We start from the raw sequence: 13,834 nt of genomic DNA, 5'->3' as shown, positions 1-13,834 counted from the left end.
CTGCTTTTTAAACCTGGCCGTGTTCAACACATACTTGCAAAGCAGACAATTACACAACAGAATTACAAATTCTTTAAAAACTGCCTCAATTATTCCCACAATGAACTTGGGGAAATTAGCATGAAATTAGCAGTTTGCCAGATGTCCAGTAGAAGACAAATAAGGAAAAATCACTGCCCCACAATCAATCTGCCACTCAGTGGCTCAGCAGCAGGGCTGGATGCATTTCTCCTTCTCACTCCCTTCCACAACCTTCACCACCGTAAACATGTGCAATTTTTTTTCCAGGCAGAAATGAAGTGGCCAAAATATAGCTCACATATTGTCTTATTTCCTCAGAAAATAATTTAAATCCAAGTACTTCTTCTTTGCCCCAGATTCTCCTTTCAATAAGCCGTTTGGTAGCTCCCACCAAACACTGTTAAATCAGTCGCCTTTTAGCGACGGTCATCCTTTTAGCGACGGTTCCCAAAGTTCACTTCACAATGTTAGAAGCTCATTACAATTATAGCACCTCTTAGCACTTGAACTTTTGATCTGATTTCTTAAACATAGCAAAGACTCCCAGATCAAAAAGAAGACTATTGAAAATAACAGTATTAATGCTATTTAATCAGCTCCAATTTCTTCTAGCCTCTGGAAGCCGGCAGCGTATTCTAGTCCACATTTGGACCAACTCAAAATTCAAAGCTGTGTCTTTGAATATTTCATTCTGACACTGTGAAATAGCAATTTGGGAAGCAAGCAAAGTCCTATGCTAACATTTTGGGGTAAAGCTCATCCATCTTAACTTTCCATGTTCTTCTGCTCATGGGTTTTGGCAGTCAAATCCCTAAGTTTCGTACTGAGTTTCTTTCTTCCTTTCTATCCCGCTGCACAGGCAGGGATGGTTGTAGGACCTCTCAGGCTGAGCTTTTATTCTTCACTCTGTGGTTTCCTTAGAAGCCTTCTTGCTTTTCTGGAAAACCTCTATGAGAGGCATCCAATTATGGTCTCAGGACTTTTTCATAAATCTTCAAAACTTTAGGTCCTGCTCACAGGGTAATATTGCAGGGTTTCTTAGACAAAATTAAAATCAGATGTATTTCTCTTGAAAGCAGAGTCTTATATACTAAATTTCTGAAACAAAACAGATGCTATGACTTAGTAGAACAATTTTGTCAACACACCATCTGATTATCTCCCCCTTTTTTTATTTTCTTTTTTTTTTTATTTTTTTTTAAGTAAAAGGGGTATGACCCCACTCCTACCCGGGGAAAAAATAACGTCACAAACATAGCACAGAGATTTAAAAATAAAATGGCCATCGCTGGGACAGCTCTTGTCCTCACTTACACTCAGACAATCCTAATTAACACCAGGCAGAATTTGGCCCGCTGTGCAAGCCCCATCTAATCCCCGCACTGTAGTCTGCCACACCAGAAGGTTATTCCTTGAAACACTCCCCAGTAAGCCGGATAATTCTCGAAATGACATTTCAATGCCATTGAATCAGTTTGCCTAGTGCTACGATTTAATTTCTAAGCCTTTTCCACTTGACTGTACTTGTACTAGAACATAGAAATGGTAAAAACGATACCTTTTTTGAGAAAAATGAGAAATGATGATGACTATTTTCGCCTGTAGACTGGCACAATCATTTGGAAAGAATCGTGTTTTGCAAGGGCAGCATCGTCCTTCATTTACTGCATATCTACAAGGTACATCACGAATTATAAAATGCAAGCAGAACATTTAGAAAGAGAGTGTCAGAGAGCCAGAGTACCATCTAATGTGTAAGATAAAAATAACAAACCCATTTGTTCGGTGTCTTAGGACCGCATTAAAAATGAGACGCTAGAGCAGCGAGAGCAGAGCAGCTGTTTTTACAATATTTAGCTCCTGGCTCCCAGATAAAGGGCCTGTGAGGGCAGAGGAACACAGGGAGAAGCGATAGACTGAGCATCCCAGGGGCTGCTGGAGCAGAGCTGGGCAAAGTTTAGATTAGGTCACGTCATTGTCCCCAGGCTGATGGCTCAAGGCCATTTTGCACCTCCTTGCCTGAGCTGCACTTATGGCTCATTATCTGTAACCCTGGATATACGGCTGAGGGTTTAGCATAGGAAACTAAGCTTTATGCTATAAATAAAACCAGGTCCCGTAAACAAATAGATATTCTCTACTAAATGGAGACCAGTTTTATAAATATTTCCAAGTTCAGCTCCTTGCTGTGCTGACACTATAATCTACGTGGAGTAAAGGGCAATCTGCAACGGTGTCATCCCTGGGGAGAAGTACTCAAAATTAAGTCTCTGATTTCCCATTTATGCCATGTAGGAATTACACAGGGCCGGCTTCTGCACCAGGTCCAGGGTTTCCTACTTTTTGGCAGCCTGGCTTTATCAGCTCCATGAGGAAGAGCTCACCGGGCTGTGCTTGCTAGTTCTTCACAGCTCTGCAAAACGGGCAGCTCCCAGCAGGGCCGAAAGGAGATGCTGCTCTGTCTGATGCCAAAGTCAGGAATGCCATATTATACAGATAAATACACCTATATTTTTCAGGATATTCCTGTCCTCGTTACACAAGGGAAATGAGTGACATGACATATCTCTCCATTTCCATTGATACCTCTTTTCTGAACACCTGGGTACCATTTGAAAAACACTAATTTTCTCACAGTTTGTTTTCCAGTTTCACTCAATTTTTTCACCTGTTGCTTCTTGTCTTGTGTAAAATGCTCAAATTTAGTATCCTAAGTAAAACTCATTTTAACTCTGCCACATATGAGACTACTAGGAATTTTTTTGTTGTTTTTATTAGCAAAGCAGTAACATAAAACCCTTGAAAAAATGCAGTATAGCAGCATAAGGAAATTCATGTCTGTCCCATAGTACTCTATACTCCTTCACGCTTCCTTGAAGACAAATTTTAGTGAGAAAAATGAAAGACTCGAGCCAACCGAAGATTTAAGTAAATATGTGGTTTTCTTCAAGTCAGACAGATACCAAAACGAATACTTAGGCATAGGTGCAACAAATACTGATGAGTACATCATTATTTCATTTTCACCGTCGGCCAATTTTTTTAAAGTTGTCTCAGGAAACATATTGCATTTGATTGCAACCAAATTTTCGAAGTTCTGATATAACACCACCAATACAGTTTTATAAACCGAGATGCACAGAACACCGAGTCTCAAGCATAACACTGACCTAGCAACGTTGGAAGACTTTTTGGGTGCCCCCTCACCACATGGTCTACCAGACAGTTTTAAAAGAGCAGGGGACATGGGGGTGGCTTCCCATATCATCAACTGGCAACCAGCAATGGTATATCATAAAAGACTGCAGTCAAATATAAATATCTCTGAAGCTCACCAAAATTTTTAGAAAGGGGTCAGGGAAGTGAAGGTTGTGTGCAACAGAATAAGAAAATACTTGAGAGCAGAGGGAGAGGTGGGCTTGGAGAAGGTAATTTGGTGGCGCAGGCAAGGCTGCTTTTCAGACGAACTCAGGATGATGTTTCATCCTCGGGATTTTAATGCCACTACTTCAATATTTTTTTTCTTATAGGTACAATTCAGATTAATCCACTCAGATTTACTAAAGAGAATCTAAAAGACATGTTCTTACTGTAATCTCACTATAATTCATCTTGAAACTGAGACAATGCAGAATATGGTAGGATAAAAACATCAAGTGCTGCCAGCAGCATAAACTCGCTTTATGGCAGGATTTTTTAGAAGGTAGAAGAAAAGAGTAGAGTAAGGAGCTCATTCTGCACCTCCAAGCACAGGCCAGCGAGAGGCCCAGCAGGGTCCCTGCCCTCAGCTGCAGGCAGCCTGGGGTTAGATTTCTGAAGCATATAGAAAACTGCAATTAAAACACCTCTCTCTGAAAATTTAGGATCTGATAAATACAACCTTAGACTTTCTGAACCTGTTTTCAGCTCAGTGCTCTGCAGCCCACTGCCATATCAACACGGACACTTCATTTCAGCATGCCTTTTTAGCTCGTCCATCTTAACTTCCCATGTTCTTCTGCTCATGGGTTTTGGCAGTCAAATCCCTAAGTTTCGTACTGAGTTTCTTTCTTCCTTTCTATCCCGCTGCACAGGCAGGGATGGTTGTAGGACCTCTCAGGCTGAGCTTTTATTCTTCACTCTGTGGTTTCCTTAGAAGCCTTCTTGCTTTTCTGGAAAACCTCTGTGAGAGGCATCCAATTATGGTCTCAGGACTTTTTCATAAATCTTTTTTTGTGAGCAGGGGCCAAATTAGTGTCTCGTAATATTATGCAATGTCTTGTACAATATTAGGAATACACCAAAATGATTTTTTTTCAGTTTATTTTTGCTGAAATGCAAGTACAAAATGAACCATTTTGGGGTTAAAAAATTTAGTATTTTAAAAATTTATGTCTCATTCAGGACTTGGTTTTAGGAAATGGCTGAATTAAGATTGTATGTTGCAAGTACAACCCCTCATCAGAAACTTACACTTATTTGGGTCGAGGTAATGAACTGTGTCATGAATTCATTGATGATTTCCCTTTGCATCTCAGTAACAGTTAAACATATCTCCCATCTGCCAGACTGCTGAGATCTCAGCTTCTGCTTCCATGCTACATACTCATTACCACTGTTAATATTAATTGGTAATCAAACAGAAAAGCACCTGAAGCAAAGAAACAAGACAGAAATAACCTTTTTATACCCACCAGGCAAGAACCGAGACATGGTAATATGGCATTTATATTTATCCTGTACGTAATAGACTTCACCAACCAGAGTGAATAGACATTTTTCATCAGCAGTTTTGTTTTTCAAATGGAAGTTTTTTATTATATGCAAAATTGCATTAAGCATGCAAAATAACTTATTCAGTGATTTGCATAAATATCTTCCACGGCGTGCACAATACTTGACAGCTGTAATTTGCCTTACCCATGCATAAATAACAACAAAATTGGCCCAAAGACTTTTACTTCACATTATAAATGTGAAGCCTAACAGGGTAATGGAAAAGGGTTATCACTTCCAGAAATACTAGAAAAACACTTAGCCCAGACCTACTAAGAAAATACTAGAAAAGAAAACAGGACAAAAATTATAATAAATAAAAAAAAAATATGGAATTCCTAAATCACAGGAGATTTCTATCCTATTCACCTCAATGCTGAATGGGACATACATATAGTTACAAGGGCTAAATCAATAGATATTTCTTTCAAGCGGTAAAGAATATTTTTAAGCCTTTGGGAACTTAATATTTAAAATATCCAATATTTGTATATTTGGAGAATATCTAAATATATCAAATATTTAAATTTTTAAAATAAATTAAAATTTAAAGAATTTAAAAGTACTTTTAGAACTTTACAGTAATTATTTTAAAATACTTTGGTCAATCTATTCCACAATTAAACTTAGAGATATTTTAGAAGCCCACAAAGAGTAGTAACTGGCCAGAATTTATTGAAGGTTTATTATTTGCTTCTTTCTATAACCATTTCTAGCTATTCAAAGTGTGTGTAAAAGCAATTTTCACTTTAGTCTAGGTGACTACACTATGCTGATGGAAAGGCAGTTCCATTGGCTGAGGGGATGATTTATTTCAGATTTAACCAACATCTAGAAGGTGGGAGGGTATGGAAGAAAATGACTTGTGTGACCTTTGCCTTCTTGCACTATCAGATCTAGACCATTTAAACACTTCAATCAAAGTATCCTCTTTAAACAGTACAGGCTTTATTTAGACTATAAGCTGCTCAAGCCAGACAGGTTTATTATTTGCCTTCAGCATGATATGCACATCGGTTACAGCTGAAAATGAAAACTACTTTTGGAGTAAGTTCTACAAAACAATATTGTAACATGAATAACAAAGCCAAAATTTAATCATAAAGTGGAAATCATTCAGTACTAAGTCTTAAATATTTGGAAGTAGAAGGAAATTCCCCCCTACCCCATGGAAATACATAAAAAAATCTAGAAATTTATCAGATTTAACAGTTAATCACTCCCATTCTGATTTTTTCCTTCATTTTTATTTACAGCTTTTACAAGATGGCCCAGCTATTTTTTAATTATTTTTAAACTTGTGAAAGTATAAATCAGGACAGCTTTTGGTAGCAGTCTCTTGAGTTTCTAAATATTTACTTAGCTAGTTGCTTAGTAGGAAGGTAGTAGAAATTATGTTACCATCCTTATGCTAAAAATATGTTTAACAGCATTTGGGGTTAAGCACAATATGGCCTTGACAGTAGTTTGCTGTCTTGTACCGGAAGGCATACACAATAGCACAGGAAAAGAGCCTTGAGGCATTAGTGTAATCCACCGAGGTTAAAGTAGGAAAGCTAAAAATTATTTAATACATTTTAAGCCCATAGTACAGTAAATGGTCCGTTGCTAGGAAGCAATCCTGGCTAAAAATACAGCTCTTTTTAATACGCTGACTTTATGTCTAAAAAATGCCAGAAGCAGGTCTCACTGAAGGTATTTCTCACACCCTCCTTCAATACAGCCTCCAATTCACATTCACCAATGTATGAAGCCGAAGTGCTCCTGAGCCTGGAGGTCATGAGGCAAGCTGAAAAGATGGATGATCTTTACTAAGATCTTGCCAGTAGTGCCCACATCAGGGGAACCACGGAAATACCTAAATACTCTCCAAAATTATCAGATAAGTTCTGATCCTCCATTCTGACCATGGATTGGCCACCCATGAAGGAAGACTTTGCCCAGCAGAGCCACCAGACCCCCAGGAGGGGCTGACCCCCTGGGGGGCACTGAGGGATGCAGTAAGCAGTCCCAAGCCCCATCCTATATGCTATGATAAATTCCAATTAATAACCAGCATTTGCCCTGTTCTGTGAAAACGAAAGCATTCCACTGTCCTAATTTACAGCTGTAAACAGATGAAGCAATGCTTATTCATGCAAATTAAAAATTAAATCATCAGAAACGGAAAGCAGAATTTGCCAGAGTAAGTGCTGAGGAGTGGCACCCATTTAGCTAGAGAACTGACCAGTTCTCTAGTAATATTGGACCAGTAAATTCATTAACGAACACAACTCACCAGAACATGGCTTGCAAGGGATGAAAATGCCATGAATAGCTGAAAAATGGGAACCCAGTCCTTACAGGAGGCTCTGGATGAAGTCACAGTTGTTACACTTTGTGCAACAGATCCACTTAGTCACATTTCAGAAGATTAACAATATACTAAGGGAAGAATAAAATAAATAACCCGAAGCACAGAATTGCCTAGGTATCATGAATTATTATAAACAACTTGAAGACTTTGATCACAAATATTACACCTGTCTATTCTACAGTGAATCTTTACTGAATGCATTCTTTATGTAAATTGTGACACAAAACCTGTGCTTCTAGTAGCAACATAGTGTTTCTGACAAAAAAAATGTATGAGTATACATTATAACGGCCTTAAAAGAGACACTAAATAATGTATAATAATTCTTTTTAATTACTAGATACAGTTCCTATTAATAATTACTGTTATTGCTGAATTGTTTTTCAATTCAACTTTAATTTTTATGTTTTCACTCTGCAGTCCTTTCTAGGTGATTTTCTGCTAGAACAGAAGATACATTGGTTTGGACCGCTAAAGTACTTAATTTACTTTACTACTTTAACCCAAGCAGCTGCAGTTCAACAGGCAGGGTTAAAGAGCTTCAAAAATTTGATGTACCTTTTTTTGCCCTTAAACTAACTTATAATGGGAATCAGTCACTGTCTCAAAGAGTTAAGGATCACATGAAGGTCTTGTTGCCTTCCTGAGTCTTAAAAGTTAAGCCCTGATTCTAAACATTTGCTATTCTCCTTGGTTTCTTTCCTGGCTATGCCGGATGATGCAGAGGAGAGCTGGAACTCCTCTGACGGCTTTGCCAGGCCTCAGCTCACAGATGGGGCAAATCCTTGCATGAGAAATGGTCCACCACAGATGTTCACAGTAATCTCAAACCAGTTTAAGATAAAAATGCAAAGACTTCAGCATTCCAGAATGTCCTCTGCCCTCTGGATGAACCTTCTTCATTTTTACAGCCAGTCTGCCTTTTCAGATTTTTAACAGGTTTATTATTTTTTCCTTAAACTCTTTTTTTTTTTTTCCTGCCTCAAGTAGAGACCAGCCTGGCCATCCTCTTAAATTAGAACCAAGTTTGTCCCTGTCCAACAAGCAGATAAATGTCTCCGTTATGTTCATAAACGTTACGTTTGGAGTTATGCATATATCAGTTAGTAAACAGCCCTTTGCATCTGTGAGGTATAAAAGTCTCCCTTTTCTCTACAATGACTACTTGGTATCTTTAGGGAAAAATTTATTCTCTTTGGACTTTACATTCTCTGTCGCTTTGCACCTGATAGCCACACAAGATATGGACATCTAACCAGGCTAATTTTTGTGCAGCTTGATATGAGTGCATGGTTGATATCAGAAATAATGGGAATCAATCACTTCTGAAGCACAATGTTTTGAATGGCTTTTTCCTCAACCTCCTCCCTTCAGTCAGGAACATTCACAGAATGGTTTGGGTTGGAATGGACCTTAAAGATCATCGAGTTCCAACCCCTTGCCATGGGCAGGGACACCTCCCATCAGACCAGGTTGATCAAAGCCCCGTCCAACCTGGCCTTGAACACCTCCAGGGAAAAGGCATCCACAGCTTCTCTGGGCAATCTGTTCCAGTGTCTCACCACCCTCACAGGAAAGAATTTCTTCCTGATATCTAATCTAAATCTCCCCTCTTTCAGTTTAAAACTGTTACTCCTCGTCCTATCGCTACACTCCCTCATAAAGAGTCCCTCCCCATCTCTCCTGTAGGCAAATGCATGCATTCTCATAGGATTTAAGTAATTATGGGCACATGTCAAGACTGGTTTTTAAAGACTCTGATTTCAGTGAGAAACACTAAAGTAGTTTTTGCTTCTGGACACAAGGAATTATCTATGGATTTTTACGAATTACAGATTTTGGCAAGTCTTGAAAATTTTCAACTAAACTACAATTTTAACAGTGCCATCAATTCTCTTGTTAATGATGGATGGACACCAAAACATAATGTACTTCAGAGATATTTTACCCCTTGTTTCCAAATATGCTTCAATGTTGTTACCTTTGTTAATATTAAATTTCTCCTTTGTGTATTATACCTGAAATAATTGTTGAAAGTTGACTCCCCTCTTTTTCACACTGTATTGAGATTTGGCGTTGAATCTTCAATAGTTCAATTTTCTATGCAGTTTTAGAACTATAATACAATGCAAAGTGGCAACAATGCAATGGTTAGTACAACTATCAAATACCTACACAGCTATAAAATCACACTGCTAAAATCCACCCAATACAGTATATCAAAAATAAATCAGCTACTAGCACTTGAAGAAGGGCCTGAGTTCAAAGACTACCATACAAAATTATAATTAACTTATCTGGAATTCATGGTTTATTGCTAAAGAGGTTTTTCCTTCCTTTTCCTTAAAAATGCAATATTTACAACAGAGAGTTTACGCCGTCACTAGGAGAACACCAGTTCCCAGAGCCAACACATTCATTACTCATGATGTAACTTGCAGCATGAGGAGTTCCTTGAAAACCGTATACTACAAGAATACAGTAGTTTCCATTAGTGTGGGAACATACCACATTTCTCATAGGATTCAAACTATTTCCCTTAGCAACAATAAATCTACAGAAAAAGATACAAGGGAGTAGTTAAAAGCACTGGCTGTAGGTGAAAAGAAGTTCTTAATTCACTGTCACGAGCCAGGCTAGCACTGATCAGCTCATAAATATGCAGAAACTACTCCAGCAGTATAGACCAACTGGGTTTTGGATTTCAACTTCAATGACTTTTAAACTATTATTATTTTTTTAAAGGAGGCAATGTGCACGCTCTTACTTTAGTTACAAACACAATTCCAAAAGAGGTACTTTAAAAACAAACCAGACACTTTGTCCCTTGGAGGAGGTCACCTACAAACTGTCTCTTAAAATAATCTCTTTCAAGTTTACCAAGATGTTAAGGGAAAATTACAGGAAAGGATGTGATTCAAAAGCCATTTCCTCATGAGTGCTCGAATCACCCACAAAAATAGTTCAAATTAAAACCATCATGCTTACTTGGATCTGATCACTTAGCACATTGTTTTCCCGGTAGCAGTTCAGATTGGGAGAGATACCAGTGCCTCACTTATCCATCAATACATGAACCCTCCTGCATGCCCCCTGAGTTGGTCATGCTCGTAACACAGGGCATAGGTGACCCTATCAATGAGGTGGTATATAGACCATGTTACCTGGGCAACACTGTCACATATACCAATTCTGGGACTTATTGGGAAAAAAAGTGATTAGGGGAAGGCCTTTTATTTGGGTGAGAATAAGGGGTGGGAAAGGGGAAGAACTTGGGAGGAGAGAAAGGAAAATAAGGGTTGGCAAATTGATGTGGGGACTGATGGTGTTTGGGGGTGCTTATCAAGCAGCCCTGGATCTGATCCCAGCAGGTCAGGAGCTCCAGCAGTTTAGAAATGGTGGCACTAAAACAGCCAAGCTGCTGGGCTATCAAGAAGGACTGGCTTTCCTTCAGACAGAACAACATCTCCTCCCCTCACACTGACCCCACTCCAGCCATGCACACCAGCTCAACGTCCCACTCGGGTTTGCTCCCAAACCCTGCAGCCCAGCACTGCCCTGTCACATCGCTCAGCACAGGGACTTCAGCCCCAGGGGCTGCTACTGGATCACTGAGTTTGCTGACACAAAATAATCTTCCTAGCGGTTTTGGAAAGGTGGTACATTGGATTTATTATTTTAAAAAGACTGTCAGTCCAACAGCGCGCAGACGTGACTGACTGATCGCATGAGATCATCTGGTGGAGAAACCCAGACCCAACGCTGCAGGCATTGCAGCGCAGCCCACCCTCCCTGCCATCCCTCATGCAGGAAAAGACTGAAATGTAGAAAAAGACTGAAACGTCTGCTCTGGTGACAGTGTAGAAAGATGGTGTGTGACTGATGTTATTTTACTCATAAGAAATATAGCATAGTCATCCCCAGCGCTGTCCTCGCACCGTTATACAGCATACAGATGTTACATCAGAGCAGATTTCCTGACTTCAAACATTCAGAGAGAAGTTCTTACCCTTATATTAGGCACGTGACAGGAGCTGACGACATTTGAAATGATACTGGGGAGTACAGTTTGTTCAGAAGAAAGTTGGAAAGTCACTTGAGAGATTTTGCTCTATCTTTGTGACATTCTGCCAGGAACTAAAGTGCACAGCCCTGTTCTGCCCTGTCCCCTCTCCTGCCGCTTTGTTGGCTGTAGCACTGGGAACACTTCAAAATTTCTGGCAATCCAACACTTTTCAACTTACTCTTGATGTCAAAGCTCGTAGGAGAAGTTAATTAAGTTTATGAGCTTTTGTAAGTGACCTTGCAAGAGCCCAGTCGTCAGCAATGAAATAGTTGGCGTACAGCTTGTTTACAAAGGGAAAAATCTCCCAACACAAGTCTCTGTGATATTGGGAAACATTTCACAATTCAAAAACAGAAACCCCAAGAATTTTTCAAAACTCCTAAAATGAAAACTACCTAAGTGAAACTAATTATAGACGTTAATACTACATCAACACTACACTCATATTACATTAATACTTTTTAACGGTTGAAAATATGTTTGAAATTAGATGTTTTGTTTATTTTTCATGGAAGAATACAATTTATCAGTTGCTGAATGGCAAAGTTGCTTTAGCTGGCAAAGGGTGATTATGTTTCTTCTTCTTTTACAAAAATATGCTCCTGAAAATACATTAAGAGGAAACTAATGTCTGTTCTATACTTATATTTTGCCTCCTTAGCTTTATTCTCTATCAATTGTTATTCCAAAGAATATCACCATGTATATGCCTTCCAATTACGGTATTCCATGCACCTATGCACAGCAAGCACTTACACGTTCCTATTTTGTCAGCATTCAGAAAGAGACTAAGTCATTAAATAAAACCTCCATTTTGTTACAATAGAAAGTATGGTAAAAGTTAGAAGGAAGTGCACTCTTTCCTAAGTGATCAACCAAACAGAACCAAAGAATTAGTTGCCTGGTCTGTGAAAAACAATCATGGTATATGCTCTCATGACAGACCAACTACTCGAGTCTGAAAATCAAGGTTTTTGAGAGAAGAAGCCACAAGTTCTTGAATTTGAGGGTTGTCCTGTGGTGCTTCTGCTGCATATTCATCTGTCTGAATCAAAGGAGAGTGTATTAACTACTGCTCTAATTTCTGACAGCTAATAAAGTCCATAATTATGATGAGGCATTCCAGTAACATCCCATTTTCACCAAGAGGCAGGAACAGCTAGGACTAGATTGAGATGATGGTTTATAAAGAGGAAGCAGTTTGTCAGAAGATGTCACATCTGACCCATGTCTTCTAATAAGAAATAAAAAAAAGACGTAGATATCAACAGCTGAGAAAACATTACTTCGATTTCCCTGTTCCCTTTGTGCTTTTGGGATTTCATTCTGGTTTTCCTGATGTCTTTAGACATTCTTGCATCTTTAGTGAGGAACTTTAACTGAGGACAACTGAACGTCTCTTACTCTTGAATGGCCCCTCCTAGCCAAAGAAAGAGTAAGCCGGAAATTTTGTTCCTTATAGTTTAACAACAGGAGATCACATTCAGAAGTGTAGCGATAAAAAAGTCTGTAAAATAATGTCTTGCCTATTAAAGCATTCAAAGGACCCAACATAGATACACACTTTTTTTTTTTATAACAGCATCCTCTCATTGTCTTCGAGAGATTGCGTTTTTTAAATACGTCTCTCTCAAATTGTTTACTAGTATTATTTCAAGAAGTAACATTTCATATTACTTAAAAATATTATTCAAAATAAGAGCACCTACTGCACTAGACAGTGCTTTATGCATTTCATGGCCTTCTCTTTTGGTTATTGTCTCCTATGTTGCATATGAATTCTTTATTCAGCACAGGGTAGATATAGAGGGAAATCTAACAGTAAAACCTCAAAATGATGGGAAGACTAAAGGAAAATCACACCAAAAAGTGCAATTCACTCTTTGTCACAGGGTAGATTTCAAATTAGAAGCAAGTCTTCCACTGGAAGAAAAAGTCCACATGACAGTAAAACCTGCAAGTATTGAACATGGATCAGAACTGCAATAAAATAATTCACACCTTAAGGCTATGGTATTGGTTTGGAATGCTGAATACTGAAAACTGAGTGCTGTTTGCAAAGCACCTCCTATTAGTTTCTAAAAATTCTGTAGATAACAAGATACTATTACAGTAACTATCAAAGCACCTGTTGAAATCTATTAAATTAAATTTACTTAGTAAGTTCTCCCAGAGTTGGTTATGAATATTTTGCATTCAAGAACCAGGTTCTACAACACAGCAGAAGTCTCATGGAGTGAGATTTGACCTGAAGAGTTGCCACAGACACGCTAAAATGAGGAAACAGCATTTTGCCTGGAAATAAGGTAAGAATTCAATATGCTGCATCCAATAGAACTGAATCTATTGTAGTAGCCAGGTACTTATTTACTAAAGTCAACATGAAGCAAAGAAAATTAGGAAGCGGAGACAGCAGAAATTCAGACATAAAGTCAATCCCTTAGACCTCTGCAGAGAAGACATCACCAACAGACTCTAGGCACAGGTCTGGATTTTTGAATCCTTAAAACCTAAAGCTTTTACAGCTGTATTTACTTCTTTGCTGTCTTTTCAATGCAAATTGTTTTTAATGTCTAATGTCTTTTGAATCACTTCTCTCATTTCCAAGATGTTTTTACTTGTGATTGAACGCATTT

At 38.6% G+C, this 13,834-nt stretch overlaps 1 protein-coding gene and 1 long non-coding RNA gene across 3 annotated transcripts in view; one reads left to right on the top strand and one right to left on the bottom strand.

Annotated features, from left to right (window-relative positions):
* Positions 1-13,834, bottom strand: part of CACNB2 (calcium voltage-gated channel auxiliary subunit beta 2) — a 268,026-nt gene that overhangs the window by 150,681 nt on the left and 103,511 nt on the right. The gene's annotated exons all lie outside the window — the stretch shown is intronic.
* LOC141470825 (uncharacterized) overlaps positions 1-13,834 on the top strand; it is a 51,937-nt gene that overhangs the window by 19,908 nt on the left and 18,195 nt on the right. Inside the window, exon 2 of the long non-coding RNA XR_012463505.1 lies at positions 13,400-13,504. This is a non-coding gene — a long non-coding RNA (uncharacterized lncRNA). The remainder of the gene's footprint in view (positions 1-13,399; positions 13,505-13,834) is intronic.

Source organism: Numenius arquata, chromosome 12 (assembly GCF_964106895.1).
Source record: "Numenius arquata chromosome 12, bNumArq3.hap1.1, whole genome shotgun sequence".
Lineage (NCBI taxonomy): Eukaryota > Metazoa > Chordata > Aves > Charadriiformes > Scolopacidae > Numenius > Numenius arquata.
Note: the sequence above shows the minus strand (reverse complement) of the source record. Positions and strands in the feature narration are given on the sequence as shown.